Source organism: Silurus aristotelis (assembly GCF_946808225.1).
Source record: "Silurus aristotelis genome assembly, chromosome: 8".
In the NCBI taxonomy this organism is placed as follows: Eukaryota; Metazoa; Chordata; class Actinopteri; order Siluriformes; family Siluridae; genus Silurus; species Silurus aristotelis.
This window is the reverse complement of record NC_139581.1, coordinates 11,091,873-11,110,148: the sequence shown is the minus strand read 5'-3', so window position 1 is coordinate 11,110,148 and position 18,276 is coordinate 11,091,873. Positions and strand designations below refer to the sequence as shown.

The 18,276-nt window shown below is 39.1% G+C and overlaps 1 long non-coding RNA gene across 1 annotated transcript; it reads left to right on the top strand.

Moving 5' to 3' along the window:
• Positions 1 to 16,525: 16,525 nt before the first annotated feature.
• Positions 16,526 to 18,273, top strand: LOC310729883. Its single transcript, XR_014534681.1, has 3 exons — positions 16,526 to 17,117; positions 17,977 to 18,131; positions 18,219 to 18,273. It is a non-coding gene; the product is annotated as an uncharacterized lncRNA (long non-coding RNA).
• Positions 18,274 to 18,276: the final 3 nt, after the last annotated feature.

Here is an 18,276-nt window from a genome sequence, read left to right as displayed (position 1 = left end):
GTCTTTCGTTTAAAGCCTGTGTAAAGTACATTAGTGTAGACACCTGCGGCTTATAGATTTATGTTAAAAATAAAAATATTTGTAAAATTCAGTGGGTGCGGCTTATACAGTGGAACCCCGTTGTACGAGCATAATTCGTTCTGGAAAATTGCTCGTAGGTCCATTTGCTCATACGTTCGAACTGATTTTTCCCATAAGAATAAATGTAAAAGTGATTTAATCCGTTCTGAGATCTCATTCTAACGCTTTTTTCTGCACTTAAAAAGTAATTGTAGCCTATTTTAACAAACAAATACCCCGCAAATTACCATAATGTAAACATAATTGAACACTTACTGTCAGGGAGCTCCCTGATTCTTCTCCCGTGCGGAGCTGCTCGCTGGCTTACTAATCACACACCTGACTCTTGTTTAGCACTCATCACCCAACCATATATAAACCCCTTATTCACCCTCACTCGCTGTCCGTTATTATCAATGGTTTGGCTGTACATGTCACGATTCTCCCGTGCTTGTGGTCAGCGTCGCGCTTCTCCTACTCGCGCCTTTGGATATTACACAGACTGCTTCTCATCCGCGCTCCCATCGCGCACCACTGGATTACTTCCCAGTTACTGCGAGTACGCGTTTTTGCAAAATAAACTTTGTTTGCTTTGACTATGGCTTCCGCCTCTGTTTCTCGCATAACACTTACCCATGTAGTAGTGGTTGCGAGTGTGAGATGCACATCACGCTCGTAACCTCCTCGGTTTCCATGGTATTTCTATTTACTTCCGTTTTCACAGCACAATCACTGATGTACTTGGGAGACATTTTTCAAGATTTCTAGTAAAATAAAAATATAAAACTAAAAAAAGTTACGTTTTTGCTGCACTGAACAACGAGAGCGACCGAGTGATACGTCATTAACTAAGAGACTGATGCGACCCTCCGCCGAAAACGGGGAACCGGCAGCGTGGGTTTGCTTTAAAATTTTGCGAGCAAGTTTGCTCGTATCTCCGTTTGCTCGTACAATAGGTTGCTCGTACAACGGGGTTTTACTGTATATGGGTGCGCTTTATAGTCCGGAAATTACTGTACTTGAAGCACCTTAAACAACAGCTTTGGGTCTTTTTGGGTTAGACGCAAAAAGCTTTTGGAAAGATGGATTGGGGGATTTTCTGCCATTTTTCATGCCAACTTCTTTGAAGCTGGGTCAGGTTGGATGGGGATTGTTGGTGGACAGCCACTTTCAGGTCTTTCCAGAGGTGTTCAATGGAGTTCAAGTCAGGGCTCTGGCTGGGCCACTCTAGGACATTGACAGAGTTAAGCCACCCATGTGTTGTCTTGGCTGTGTGCTAAGGGTCTTTGGCATGTAGGAAGGTGAACCTTCAGCCCAGACTGAGGTCCTGACCAGTGCCAGTGTAGAGCAATGAGAAAAAAAATCAGTCTGACCAATTTTAATATCAGGCTGCAACATAACAAAACTGAAAAAAGTGAAGGGGTTTGAAAACTAAGAAGTGAGGAAAATAAGTATTTGAACACCCTGCTATTTTGCAAGTTCTCCCACTTAATCATGGAGGGGTCTAAAATTGTCATCGTAGGTGCATGTCCACTGTGAGAGACATAATCTAAAAGAAAAAATCCAGAAATCACAATATATGATTTTTAAACTATTTATTTGTATAATACAGCTGCAAATAAGTATTTGAACACCTGTCTATCAGCTAGAATTCTGACCCACAAAGACCTGTTAGTCTGCCTTTAAAATGTCCACCTCCACTACATTTATTATCCTAAATTAGATGCACCTGTTTGAGGTCGTTAGCTGCATAAAGACACCTGTCCACCCCATACAATCAGTAAGAATCCAACTACTAACATGGCCAAGACCAAAGAGCTGTCCAAAGACACTAGAGACAAAATTGTACACCTCCACAATGCTGGAAAGGGCTACGGGGAAATTGCCAAGCAGCTTGGTGAAAAAAGGTCCACTGTTGGAGCAATCATTAGAAAATGGAAAAAGCCAAACATGACTGTCAATCTCCCTCGGACTGGGGCTCCATGCAAGATCTCACCTCGTGGGGTCTCAATGATCCTAGGAAGGTGAGAAATCAGCCCAGAACTACACGGGAGGAGCTGGTCAATGACCTGAAAAGAGCTGGGACCAACATTTCCAAGGTTACTGTTGGTAATACACTAAGACGTCATGGTTTGAAATCATGCATGGCACGGAAGGTTCCCCTGCTTAAACCAGCACATGTCCAGGCACGTCTTAAGTTTGCCAATGACCATTTGGATGATCCAGAGGAGTCATGGGAGAAAGTCATGTGGTCAGATGAGACCAAAATAGAACTTTTGGGTCATAATTCCACTAAACGTGTTTGGAGGAAGAAGAATGATGAGTACCATCCCAAGAACACCATCCCTACTGTGAAGCATGGGGGTGGTAGCATCATGCTTTGAGAGTGTTTTTCTGCACATGGGACAGGGCGACTGCACTGTATTAAGTAGAGGATGACCGGGGCCATGTATTGCGAGATTTTGGGGAACAACCTCCTTCCCTCAGTTAGAGCATTAAAGATGGGTCGAGGCTGGGTCTTCCAACATGACAATAACCCGAAGCACTCAGCCAGGATAACCAAGGAGTGGCTCTGTAAGAAGGTTATCAAGGTTCTGGCGTGGCCTAGCCAGTCTCCAGACCTAAACCCAATAGAGAATCTTTGGAGGGAGCTCAAACTCTGTGTTTCTCAGCGACAGGCCAGAAACCTGACTGATCTAGAGAAGATCTGTGTGGAGGAGTGGGCCAAAATCCCTCCTGCAGTGTGTGCAAACCTGGTGAAAAACTACAGAAAAGGTTTGACCTCTGTAATTGCAAACAAAGGCTACTGTACCAAATATTAACATTGACTTTCTCAGGTGTTCAAATACTTATTTGCAGCTGTATCATACAAATAAATTTGTGCAATTTTTTTTTAGATTATGTCTCTCACAGTGGACATGCACCTACGATGACAATTTCAGACCCCTCCATGATTTCTAAGTGGGAGAACTTGCAAAATATCAGGGTGTTCAAATACTTATTTTCCTCACTGTATGTATAATTATATATATATATATATATATAAAGCTCAAATACCACTGACTGACTCACTCACTCATCACGAAATCTCAAAAACCACTGAACGGATTGCAATGAAATTTGGAACATACCTTCCTCCTGGGTCTTAGGTCCTCACTAAGAAAGGGTTTTGAAAAATTCGCCCTGGATCGCGGCTAACTCGCGAAAAACGCGATTTCTCACGCATTGTAAACTCTTCGAAATAACAGTACGGATCCTCATGAAACTTACTACATTGTTTCTTATTACATGTTAGATGCACAATAAAAATTATTTTCAAAGTAGTAACATCAGGTGTCCACAAACTTGTGTAGTTTGAAAGAATTAGACTCCTTTTGTAGCATACCCAGCTGAACAGATACACTTTACTCTCTTGAAACTGATGTTTATTAAGGATTTTAATGTCCAAAATAAAGCACCGCAAGAGCTGAATAAAAACACAAAACATACAAAGTGACTAAATAAAACTCACATAGCTACAAACAACACGTTTGAACTGAAAACACACATCAATCATAATGTTAACAAAATAATAATACACCTTATTATGCTTAAAACAACAATTACAATTAATGCTCCAATCTCTATATAGCAAAATCAGCACGTGGAAATGCTAACCTGCATACATACATTAGCGACCTGCTTAGCATTAACCATTAGCTTCAATGGAGATGGCTAAAATAAACATTTCAAAACCACCAAATTTCCCACACAAATGAAATTAAAATGATACCTTGTGCCCTTCATCAGCTAGGAGCTAAGAGGCAGGAAGAAACCCTTTTAAGAACGCGTGTTTGACACCAGTACAGCCAAAAGTCCACCTTTTATTTCGTTAACAAATCAGACTGCCATTTCACGTAACCAAATTCACTAATGTCCCACAGCGCCATACATGACCACACTGCACTCTATTGGACGGAGGTAAAGTGTCCGTGATTGGAAGATTTAATGGTCATTTACACTCCCACCAAATCATAGGTGATTGTGTGACATTAAGGAGTACAAATTACAAATGATTTAAAACGAAAATGAGCTTAAACTCAAAAAACATATTATACTGAATGAACATTAGAATTGAAATATGATGAAGGGATACATTTCTTGCTCCCGAGAGCAGCTAAATAGTCTCTAATAACAGGATCAGCTTCTGAACTGGGCGTTCAACGACAGACAGCTTGTTGAGGCGACGACCATCCCCTTTTAGATTCCGGTCACCAAGACACACCTTGACTCTTCTCACGAGCCCGTCTTTATCCGTAGTAGTCTCCGTTACTCTGGCCAGCCTCCACTCGTTTCTGGGAAGATAGTCAGCCTTTTCCATGACAATATCTCCTACTTGCAGGTTTCTCTTTGCTGCATGCCAGCGCTGCCAAGTGGCAATGTTGGATAGATACTCCTTACGCTAGCGACTCCAAAACTGCTCTGCGAGGAACTGAACATGACGCCACCTTTTCCTTGCATAGATATCTTCTCTGATGAATCTGCCTGGGGGTGGTAATGCTGGAGCAGACTTCATAGTAAGCAGGTGATTAGGGGTAAGAGGTACAAGGCTGTTAGGATCATTTAGTTTGTCAACTGAGAGTGGTCTACTGTTCGTACTGTACGATCGTCATAGCTTCATAAAGGAATGTGCGCAGTGATGCATCATCCAGTCTGCCAAAAGAGAGTGAGAGTGTTGCGCGAAGAACATTTCTCACTGTTCTAATTTGTCTCTCCCATACCCCACCTGCATGACTTGAATGGGGTGCATTTAGGACAAATTTGCACTGCTTCTCAGCTAAGAACACTGTCAGACGATCTGCATCAATCTCCTTGAAAGCACCTTTCAGCTCATTTTTGGCTCCGACAAAGTTGGTGCCTTGATCGCATTAGATTTGGCGCACTGCTCCTCGCAATGCAATGAAACAGCGCAGACCATTGATGAAAGAGTCTGTAGACATGTCATCTAGCATTTCAATATGGATAGCTCTGGAGCTGAAACATGTGAAGAGAAGGCCGTACCTTTTATGAACCTTCCGCGCCTGTTTAGTGACAAAGGGACTAAAGCAGTCCACACCACAGTAGGTGAAGGGTGGAGATGGATTTGTACGCTCAGAAGGGAGATCAGCCATTCTTTGTTCCTCCGTGGGTCTCCTGAGCTTCCGACATGTCACACAGTGATGCACATGGGATGCTACTGCTCTGTTCATTCCTGGAATCCAGTAGCCTTGTGATCTGATCTCATTAATTGTGAGACCCTTTCCTTGATGTTTGACATTCTCATGACACTGAGAGATGATCATCTTTGTTATGTGGTGATCTTTAGGAATGATTATTGGGTGTTTGACTGAGCTGGGTAAGAGCGCATCACTGAGCCTTCCTCCCACCTTGAGAACTCCTTCTTGATCAAGGAAGGCATCCAGATGATACATCTTGCTGCTAGATGACAGCTGGGCCTTTTTACTCAATAACTTAATTTCCTCAGAATATGTGTTTCTTTGTAAGTGGTTAATTATGATGCGTTTAGCATCTTCTCTTTCAGCTACCGTACTGGGAATACTGGACTTGTCCGCTTTGGCTCGGCGAACGAGACGTGCCACAGCTTGGACAACTCTAGACCAAGAAGACAGCTTTGACAAGCGGTCTAGGAGGCTAAACTCTTGTTTCTACACTTAAAGCCTGAGCCTGTCTCACTTCAGGATCTCCAACTGTTAATGCTGTGTCAATACCTGCGACAGGAGGTATATCCTCCTTCCATAGGAATCCTGTTCCTGTCATCCAATTGGATGTAAGAATTTCACCAGCGCTTAAACCTCTTGATGCATGGTCCGCAGGGTTTTCATTAGTGGAAACATATTTCCATTGTTGAGGAGTAGTGCTAAGATGTATCTTCTGCACTCTGTTTGCCACGAATGTATGGAAGCGGCGTGCCTCGTTGTTAATGTATCCCAAAACCACTTGAGAGTCTGTCCAGAAGTGCTCTTCTATGTCTTTATATTTAAGCTCCTGTTTAAGCATATTGCTCATAGCAACTGAGATGACAGCAGCTGTCAGTTCGAGCCTGGGAATAGTCTGGACCTTAATCGGGGCAACTCTGGATTTCCCCATTACCAAAGTACAATGAATGTTTCCTATTTGAGATTCACAAACGAAACAGGAACACTGGCCATAACCACTATTGCAAGCATCAGAGAAGTGATGAAGCTCTCTTTTGATGACCTTTCCAAAGTTTGCAGGCACATAGCAGCGGGATATATTAACACTTTTTAAGTTCACAAGATCAGCCTTCCAATGTTGCCACCTTGGCTGTACTTCTTTAGGAACTGTACTTCAGTAGATCCCTAAAGCTCTCTTTATAGGTGTGTCATCGAAGTTGAGGTCTAGTGCCTTTACTTCAGGGGCTCGTTCAGACATTGGAATGCTATCCAGAACAACTCTGTCATTCGAAATAAATTTGTGCAGTCTAAGACCACCTAAAGCACACAGTTGTCGAGCTTCTCTTGCTACCTGAACAGTACTGTACTGGCCACACTGGTGACACCATCATCTACATAGAAGTCCATTGTGATAAATTTTGAGGCAAGGGGATATGTAAGCTCATTCTCCTTAGCGAGATGTTTCAAACCATAGTTGGCGCACCCAGGTGATGAAGTTGCACCGAAAAGATGTACCTTCATGCGGTATTCTTGTAGGCATAAAGCAAAATCTCCCTTTTTCCACCATAGGAAACGGAGGTAGTTTCGATCTGCTTCTTTAACATGAAATTGGTGAAACATCATTTCAACATCACACATAAGAGCAATGGGATGTTGTCGGAATCTTACAAGAATCCCAGTCAGATTATTCATTAAATCTGGGCCTTGGAGCAAATAGTCATTGAGGCTGGTTCCATGGTACTTGGCGGAACAATCGAAGACAACACAAAGCTTGTCTGGCTTCTTAGGATGGTACACCCCATGATGAGGGATGTACCACCTTTCTCCATCCTTTTCTTCATCATGCACTTCTTCTGCATCACCTCTCTCAATGACCTCTTCCATAAACCTCACATAAATGTCCCTTGTACCTTTCAACTTTCAGCAGTTTTCTTTTAAGATGATTGAGCCTTACGAGAGCAAGCTGCTTGTTGTTAGGCAAGTGAGGTCTTGCTTTGAAAGGAAGAGGCATCTCATAATGCCCAAGGTTGTTGTTGTTTATGCCTTGCTGCAGTTTGGTCAAGAAAAGGATGTTGTCCTGCCAGACAGTTTTATCATCTTCACCAGCATCTTTAAAGTCAGACTCCAATACTTTAATAACATCTGCTGGGGTCACTGGAGGAAGCTCTTTAATGCTGACTCTATGACAGACAGTGATGAAGCTTTGTGATTCATGGTGTGAAGACAGGCGACCAACAATGCTCCATCATAGGTCTGTATTTACTGCATAAGGTTCATCGTCTCCTCCTAAAATCACTGGTTTTGGTGCCAAAGCTTTTGGACAGCTGTAGCCTATCAGAAGACCAATCTCAAAATCTAGCAGAGGTGGAATTTTGTCCGCTATTGTAAAGAGATGTTTCCAGTGTTGTGCTGTTTCACACGTGGGGATATGAGTACGGTTCACTGGAATGGAGTCCTTAGTGTAGGCAGGGGGCAGATTGAGAACAACAGAGGAGCTGTAACCTCTTACTTTGAGACCTGACACCCTTTCGCTTAGCACAACAACATCCTTTGCGGTCATGGTCGTCAACTTCAGTCTTACGGGACAAGAGTCGGCTTGGAGCTTGTTGCTTAGCTCTTTGTCGACAAACACAGTGTCACTCTGGGTGTCAAGTAAAGCATAAACAAGTTTTTCAGAGCCTGGATTCATCTCGGTTGATACCCAAACTTGAACGATCATTGAAGTGTTGGTGAATGACTCTTTATTCTCTACTTTGTGAGACGTAGCAGTAGTTGTCTCAGTGGCACCTTGGTTTAATACTGAGACAGGGTAAACTTTCCTTATGTAGTTGTCATCATGTAGACAGGTTGGATGTCTACCTCTACAGGTGTCACAGGATAGACGGTTATGGCAGTCCTTTGCACTGTGGCCTGGTTTCATGCAAACATAGCAGAGTTTGTTCTCCTTTACATATTTCTGTTTCTCTTCTAATGTTTTTTCCACAAATTTAGAACAGTTGTGAACCTTATGCTTGTTGTCTTTGCAGAGGAGACACATTGTGTAATGTCCTTTAGTAGACCTTTGTTCGTTTTTCACCATTTTGGTTACGTTCCCTAGCTGTTTGAATGTGAAAGACGTTAGCCCTGTTCCCTTTACTGTCCTTATAGTTACGTTTTTCTGAAGTGGGTTCAGAGGCACGAAGAGCGCTGAAGGAGGTGACAGGATTACAAGAGATCTCTGCTTCCATTGACATGAAGGTCACAAAATCCATAAACTTTGGAAAGTCTTGAGTCTTAATCAATGTCTGTGTGACCTGACGGTTCCACCGGGCTGCCGCCCAATCTGGTAATTTGTGTACAAGTTTCTGATTTTCATCACAATCATTTCATATTTCAAGCCCTTTGACATGAGGCATAGCTTGATGACATGCACTCAAGAAGTCAGAGAATTCTCGGAATCCTTCAGAATCCTTAGCTTGAATCTTCTGTATGACAAATGGCTGTCCATACCTTTGGTTCAGCTTGTTCCATGCATCATTATATGCTTCATCATCAGTTCTGTAGAAGATTCCATCAAGAGACTTACGAGCTGGCCAACCAACATACCTTTTTAAATAGTGTAGCTTGTCAGCAGAAGAAATGGCCTTTCCATCAATTAGTGACAAGAATGCAGCCTTCCACTCAATGAACTGGAAAGAATCACCGTTGAACACCGATGGTTCTGTTGTAGGCAGTCTGTTCAGGGCTATGCTATCTTGGACAGCTTGAGCGAGATAGGATATATCAGATTTTGAAGGTGAGGATGTTGCTCTGATAGTAGGACGTTGGGTAGGAAATGGGACCACATGTTGCTGCGCCGTTATACTTGCGTCCTGCTTTTCCTTTATATTTGAGTCTGAAGAATGAATGCTGAGTTCTTGTGCTATTTCTTGATCATAAGCCTGCAGTCCGGCTCGAGCTGCTTTCAGATCCGTGTCTGCCTTTAGTTTTTCCAGTTCACACTTTCGAGCTTCAATCTCTTGCATCATTACGTATTCCACTTCTTTGGCCGCTAATTCAGCTGCTGCATCTGCCCGCTTGGCTGCAATGGATGTAACAGAAGATCTTGATGATGTGGGGCATGAAACTCTGGATCTATACACAGAGCGAGCATAATCATGATGGAGTAACTGCTGCAGGTTGTGGTTTACATTTCCTTGTTCAAATTCTTCAAGGCATGCCATTCTGTCAAATATAATCTTTGAAATGTCTTTTGTCACAGCTTCACAAGTATCAATTCTGCGTCTAGTGTCACTGGATGGAGCAATATAATCTCTGATTTCCAGGTAGATGTGCATGACATCATCCCGTCCTTTCTCCAGTGCATTAATAAGTGCTACCAGTTGGCTCTCACTAATATTCATCTTTAGCTCTTCCCTTGTGTTGCGAGCCAGGCCCTTCCATTGTTCATACAGCTTAATCAATCTTTTTTCCTTTTTAAGGGCTTCCTCCCTTTTATAAGCACGCATCTTTTCTGTGGGATTCCGTAGTCGACCAGAGCTCAAGCTCCTCCTCTTCCGTTCCATTATGAGGGACCTCCACCTGCTGGTCTGGGTCTTTATTTTCAGAAGCATCCATTATCTTTACACGAGTGCCACAGACTTAGATTCCTGTTCTCAATTCGTTTGATTGTTGTTAAACAGCTTATAGATATGTGATATGACTAACGTGGTAAAGCACTTACTCTCCAGAGTAAGGGCGAAGCTCTTACTGTAGCATACCCAGCTGAACAGATACACTTTACTCTCTTGAAACTGATGTTTATTAAGGATTTTATTGTCCAAAATAAAGCACCGCAAGAGCTGAATAAAAACAAAAAACATACAAAGTGACTAAATAAAACTCACATAGCTACAGACAACACGTTTGAACTAAAAAACACACATCAATCATAATGTTAACAAAATAATAATTCACCTTATTATGCTTAAAACAACAATTACAATTAATGCTCCAATCTCTATATAGCAAAATCAGCACGTGAAATGCTAACCTGCATACATACATTAGCGACCTGCTAAGCATTAACCATTACCAAAATAAACATTTCAAAACCACCAAATTTCCCACACAAATGAAATTAAAATGATACCTTGTGCCCTTCATCAGCTAGGAGCTAAGAGGCAGGAAGAAACCCTTTTAAGAACGCGTGTTTGACACCAGTACCGCTAAAAGTCTACCTTTCCTTTCGTTAACAAATCAGACTGCCATTTCACGTAACCAAATTCACTAATGTCCCACAGCGCCATACATGACCACACTGCCCTCTATTGGACGGAGGTAAAGTGTCCGTGATTGGAAGATTTAATGGTCATTTACACCTTTATTAGAACAGCAAGCAGTAAAAAAATATTAGAAAAGCATATTTAACCATATATTTACCATATTTAACCAACATCAGTTTAAACCCATCAACCACAACCCCAATGTCACTCTGTTAAGGAAAAACATGCAAAACTCCACATAGATCCAACGACCCTGGAGATGTGAGGTGGCAAAACATATAAAATCTTCAATATTTATCAAAAAAACACTGCCTTATTTGGAATTTCCTTCATAACAGGTAGTGCTGGAGACTCGCAGGTGCTGAGGTCTGAGCCTGAGCTCTGGTTACCGTCCACTTGGCGTTTCTGATCCTGGGTGTGTTCATAGTAAAGCTTCAGATCCACCATGACCCTGACCAGGATAAAGCAGTTACTGATAACAGTGAATAAATATTTTTTATTAAAGCAGTATTTATCTGCCTAGACAATGTTGGCAATCCAAAAGCTACATATACTAAAACTACCAGTAATCACTTTTTTAAATAAAACAAACAAAAAACCCACCACAATTGAGCATGTCAAAAGAACCTATTAGAAATAGAACCTAGAGGAAATTTATATTAATTATTGTTCTAAAGGGTATTAATAATCAAAAAACAGGAGAGTCAAAATTCTAAATGAGAAAACAAACTGATAAGAAATAAGATTAAATACAGAAAGCCAGCAGAGGAAGCAAGTCATCACCCTCCTTCCTTGTTGAGGGAAGGAGAAGGAAGAAAAAGATTAATAATAACACAATAAAAGGAAATGATCGATAGTGAAACGGCCAGAGAACAGATTACAACACATCACAAAATTTTTATTTATTTTTTTTATGCATTGAAGAAAAAAAAAAAGCTAAGAAAAAAAAGAAAAGAAAAAAGTACCAAAAAAAAAAAAAGGATCGGTCAACACATGTTCAAGAATAAAAAATAAAGAGAAGGTGATATTTTTAAATAGAAAGGATTGGTTCCATGTAGACACTGGTGCAACGTGTCGATTGGGGAAGCGTTTACAACGAAATGTGCTGAAGCACCATCTCTCACTGTGGGAACTGGCGGAGCTCGACACACAGGCCAAAGCTGCAGGCTGGAGACACGGACACACCAAAGAAAAAGGCACTAATCCAGAGAGAACAACAACAACAACAACAACAACAACAACAAAAATCTCTGGGAAAAAAAATATATAGAAACATAAAGGAATCAAAATGGCCGACATAGAAAGTGCTCAAAACACACAATAAGAATGGAGAGAAGGGGGAAATAAAAGAACACAGTTACATCAGTAAAGCTGATATCTCTACTATTCACATACAAAATATATACACATACTCTATGGTTTTACATACTGGTATGATTGGTGCCAGTTTGGGGCCTGGCGAAATACGTCATCATGAAAGATCAAAATCGCACCATTTTCAATCTTCTGTTTAAAACGTGTATACACGTCTAGTGCATATTGTTTCATGTGTATGCATACATGGTCATACGTTGTTTCGACACCGTAAATAGACGCGCCTCTGAAATCTCCAGCGGGTGTGTGGTTCAGGACAGTGACCTTACGTTCCTTTCGCTCTTCTGCCATTACGTTTCTAAGGTCTAAAGTCAGCTACATTCAGGGCCCAAGGAAGAAATAATAAATAAAAAAAAAGTGGCTGTAGTAAATACCTTGGCTTTGAATGGTGACTGGCCTCATGACAATTCACATTTAAACAAACTCCTGCAGCATAAAATGGCTCTGACTTGCACGTCACTGACGGAGTCCTGATAAACTGTTACGTTTAACAATATGCAGTTCCAGAACTAACGCTTTCTTTTTTTCCTCTTTTTTTTTTCTCCAAAAAGAGTATATGTGGCGAGTTAAGCCGCATGCCGACGTATCCGAGAAATCTTCGATTATAAATGCATTGTAATTATACTGACGATTTGGCACATCCCAGAGCTTCTCCGCTTCATCCGAAAACAACAGAACATAATTTACATCTGAGGAAAAAACTAATAAAGTGGGGGAAAAAAAAAATAATGCGTAGAAAGATAAAAAGAAACATACAAATTTATAATGTATATCTTCTTAAAAATGAATTCTCTCCATGTATATGTTCGTGACCAAAAACTGATGTACAAAGTTCTTGCGCCTGTTATTGCAGAGTTTGTTATTAGCATCGATAATTTATGTTTTTTTTAAATTTATTTATTTATTTATTTTTGTTGTTGTTTTTTAATTGCATCTATGTATGGTTACTTTTCATTCAACCTTTTTTTCTTTTATCTTGGACACAAAACGGCTTGAAATTTCCTGTTACAATGTGATTAAAAACATGCAGCTGAAACGAATTGGAGAGAAAACGTGCTATGATGAGAAAATGTTGAAAGAGAGACGACGGGGAAGCAGAAGGAGCGAGGGGGAAATCTTCACACAGGATCGTTGTGGTGTTAGTTTGTGTGGTGTTGCAGTAAGCTCATTACATTCTGGTTGCAAGCGTTCATAGTGATGCAATAAATAATTCTCAGAAATCAGTGTTGGTTGATTTTTTTTATTAATTCTTTTTTTTGCCTGTATGTCACTGGATAAATGAAACACACATTTTCCTGACTCTTTTTTCTTTCCTTTTTTCTTCAGTTTGCTTTTTTCTTTTTTCACTCTGCAAATCACAGGCCGTTTGGGGCAGAGGGGGACATTGAGGCTTATCTGAAGAGGGTTGTGTGTTTTTGGAGATAAGGGACCTACAATTTTGCTGTTTACATGTTCCAATTGGCAGGTGTAACATAATTGCGTGGGAACATGCCTGTCTGGCTGTGGCATGCACCTTTCCAACAGTTAGGATCGGAGTTGTCAAGGACCTGGATGAAATCACCACGACGGAACCCTAACTCTCCATCTTCCTGAGGGTCAGAGTCAAACAGGGCCTGCACATATGTGGGGTGCTGCACAAACAACAAGAAACAAAAAAAAGTTGCATGAGTTATAATCACTGAAAATTCTCTACATGAGAGTAACTCGAATATAAACATTTCATTTGGGTCAATGGTGGAACTTTAAGTTCTTGCTGAATTACCTGAAGCACCTGCTCAATGTCACGTAGAAAGATCTGTTGGTTTCGAGAGACGGATTTCGAACGGTGATAATCCACCAGCTCGTTAAGTGAGTTGAACTTCACAACCCACAAAAAGTATTTTCCTGTCCCATCACGCAACACCTTGAAGTGCGGTACATCATTGCCAAACCTGCAGAAACATAATGAGAGAAAGAGAGAATGAGTGAGGAAGAGAGAAAAGAAATTTTTCACACAAATCGAAATCAAATCAAATTTTATTTATAGAGCGCCTTACAGCAACCAAAAGGAGCACAAGGCACTTTCCAGTAAAACACCAATAGACAATAAAATATAAGAACACAATGTACATAAAATAGCAGTTGAAATAGCACACACACATCCCCCCTAAAAAAAAAAGATTTAGGTAAACTTTGCTGTTTTACTTTTAATAAAGGTGAGTGCTAAGTGTATAGATGTTCATTTCAAATGATACCTTTGCTCGTAATGGAAGAAAACAATGTGTTCCTTTAAAAAGGCGACACGTCAGACATTATCTTCAACACCCCAGTTATAGTGCCATAATAAATCTAGCAATAAAATGTATTCAAAGGTGGACTGTGGATTGATCTCATTCTGGAACACAGAAATGGACCCAGAATCTCTCCCTTCTTCCAGCTAGGCATGTGTAGTGGTAAATCAGGTAATTAAACTATCAGGTAATTAAACTGATAACTATCAATAGTTGCTTTTCATATGAATCTGCACATAAAATGGCAGAACAAATGAAGCAGCAACACAGATGTGCACACCGACACTCGCACTAGCTGATGAAACAGAGGTACACTGAAGGAACAAATGTTTTAAGTTATGTATTCTTTTTGTACGGCCCAGTACCAAAACATACATATATATATATATATATATATATATATATATATATATATATATATATATATATATATATATATATATATATATATATATATATATTTATTTTATTTTTTTTACAATTATTATTATTATTATTATATATTTATTTTTTGGTCTGTTTTGTTTTGGGGATTTTCAGTCAAAATTTTGGAGACACCTGCCCATTTGGTGTTTTTTCTTTATTTTTATTTTTAACATTATACATTAATATTGAAGACTTTCAAACTATGACAGAACACGTATGCAATTATGAAGTAAACAATGTAGTGTTAAACAACCCTGAGTATATTTTAGATTTTAGATTATACAGAGTGGGAACATTCAGCTTTAATGGCAGATTGCTACACTCATAGCAGTCTCTCTTTAAATTTTACGAGGTAGTCACTTGGAACGGTTTTTAATTCAAATGTTTGCCCTGTCAAGAGTACATTTGTAACATTTCTTGCCCTTTTAATGTGCTTTAAAGCAGTGGTCCCCAACCCCCGGCACCGGTCCATGGGTCAATTGGTACCGGGCCGCACAGAAAAAACACATAATTTACATTATTTCCGTTTTATTTAATATCTATATATCTATGTTCATTTCAAATGATACCTTTGCTCGTAATGGAAGAAAACAATGTGTTCCTTTAAAAAGGCGACACGTCAGACATTATCTTCAACACCCCAGTTATAGTGCCATAATAAATCTAGCAATAAAATGTATTCAAAGGTGGACTGTGGATTGATCTCATTCTGGAACACAGAAATGGACCCAGAATCTCTCCCTACTTCCAGCTAGGCATGTGTAGTGGTAAATCAGGTAATTAAACTATCAGGTAATTAAACTGATAACTATCAATAGTTGCTTTTCATATGAAACTGCACATAAAATGGCAGAACAATTGAAGCAGCAACACAGATGTGCACACCGACACTCGCACTAGCTGATGAAACAGAGGTACACTGAAGGAACAAATGTTTTAAGTTATGTATTCTTTTTGTACGGCCCAGTACCAAAACATACCAATATATATATATATATATATATATATATATATATATATATATATATATATATATATATATATATATTTTTTTTTTTTTTTTTTTTTTTTTAACAATTATTATTATTATTATTATTATTATTATTATTATTATTATTATTATTATATATTTATTTTTTGGTCTGTTTTGTTTTGGGGGTTTTCAGTCAAAATTTTGGAGACACCTGCCCATTTGGTGTTTTTTCTTTATTTTTATTTTTAACATTATACATTAATATTGAAGACTTTTAAACTATGACAGAACACGTATGCAATTATGAAGTAAACAATGTAGTGTTAAACAACCCTGAGTATATTTTAGATTTTAGATTATACAGAGTGGCAACATTCAGCTTTAATGGCAGATTGCTACACTCATAGCAGTCTCTCTTTAAATTTTACGAGGTAGTCACCGGGAACGGTTTTTAATTCAAATGTTTGCCCTGTCAAGAGTACATTTGTAACATTTCTTGCCCTCTTAATGTGCTTTAAAGCAGTGGTCCCCAACCCCCGGCACCGGTCCGTGGGTCAATTGGTACCGGGCCGCACAGAAAAAACACATAATTTACATTATTTCCGTTTTATTTAATATCTAGTTCTGAACGATGTTTTATTTTGGAAAATGACCGGATTCTCTCCGCCACATCTGTCTATGACTCTTAATGCACGTCATGATGCCTCGGTCACATGTCTTACCTCCATCCGCTACCTTCTTAAAGGGGCTCCGGCCGCTAACAAATAATACATTACCGATAAATTCAAACCCCCTAGCAAAAAAAAAAAAACCACACCACAGTGGATTCACGTTTATTATTATATTTATAAAAAAAATCAGTTTTTATGCCGGTCGTATCATTTTTTTTTGTTGTTGTTGTTGTTGTATTTATCCGACACATCTTAAAGGCTGTTCTGTGAAAATATTGTCCGACATTAAACCGGTCTGTGGCGCAAAAAAAGGTTAGGGACCACTGCATCAGTTGTCTTTCCCACGAGTTACATAACCACTTTCTGGAATTCAAGTGACAAGCATATTTCAACATCTACTCTTCAGAGAAGTCAGGCCTTCATGGTTGTGGTCAGAAACCATTACTTTGGAAGAGAAACAAGCAGAAGAGACTTGCTTGTTCCAGGAAATTAAAGTAATAGATATAAGATCAGTGAAAAACTGACCATTTGTTCTGATGAGTAAAAATTTTTGACTTTTAGTTCTAATCACTGTGTCTTTGTTACAACTGATGGTTTCTGAATGTGTGAAGCATGGAAGACAAGTGTAATGGTGTGGGGGTGTTTTGCTGGTGACATTTTTGGTGATTTAGTCTAAATTGAGTGCAAACTTAAGCAACATGTGATTTGCACTTAGTGTGCACTTTGTTTTTTAAATGGACAATGACCCAAACCTTTAAGTTCTTCAAGAGCTATCTTTTAAAAAAAAAAAAAAGGAACGGAATAGCATGCTGAATCTGATCACCTGGGAACTCATCAAGATTGGTTAAAAACAATTCCAGGTGACTGCCTCGTTAAGGCGTACTGAGACAATGCAATGAGTGTGAAAAGCTGTCATCAAGCAAAAGGTGAATACTTTGATTAATAAAGAAATTGATAATGCACTATGTGTGCACTAAAACAGGCCAATCATTGTATTTTAAATCCAAGGACTACAGTGAAAATATGAGTTACTTAAGCAATGTATGTCAGTATATTGTCCCAGTTTAATTTAATTAGGCCATTTATTTGGATGGGTTATTATTTTATCTTGGTTTATTTTTGGACCTTCATTATTTAACTTCTGTTCCATCGAAATAGTTCTTATGCTCTACCTCGGTTCTCTTAAATTTCTCATACCCAGTATCTGGCTTTCTATTGAAAAAGTACAAACTAAAACAAATTTGCTTTCCCAAGCATAAAAACAATGTGATTTAGATTTCTAATTAATGATGTTGAAGTAGTTATGGGCAAATCACCACGCTAGCCTATTTACATATTAGTTAAAAAAGATACCCCAGCTGCCTGTTTATTTTTTTTTTTTAAATAATAATTTTGTAATTAAATGTAATTAATCATATTTGCTTTATCATTGGTGGCTCAGTTAATATCAGGCGTTGGCTCTACACTGATGCATTACTTCAAACCATCTGAAAATTAACCCTATTGCAAATATTAAAATCTTACATTATTGTATCTATGTTCTAACTATTTTAAGTAAAACTTCTGCATTACAATGTGTATGTTTGTGTGGTTTTTTTTTTTGTTTTTGTTTTTTTTAACTGTACACCAGCTTTGGAGGTAGATCTAAATATTTAGCTATTTTTGTTGTTTATTTGTTTGTTTTGCAACAGGCTTTACTTTTACAATATAATCATTCAATCCAGACTTCTTACCTCCCCTGAACAGAAGGTATCATTCTCATATACATACTCATGTTCTTCCTAGTTACACATCTGGCTTGTTAATGACTATAGACCTATGTACATGTTTTTTCCTCATTCTTCATGAAAGCTGGTTGTGTTTTGACATGCCCATGTTCTCAATGTGAAGAAAAGACTTCATCTGCAGCCTCTCTCTGCTCTGCTGTTTATGCCTACAATGTGAGTACAGTTTAAATCGAGATATATTTGAAGTAAGTGCATGCCTAAATTCGTTCATTAAAGTGTCATTCAAGTTTATTTCTATAGCGCTTTTCGCAAAGGACATTGACTCAAAGCAGTTTGACAGAACTTAATCCCTGATCCT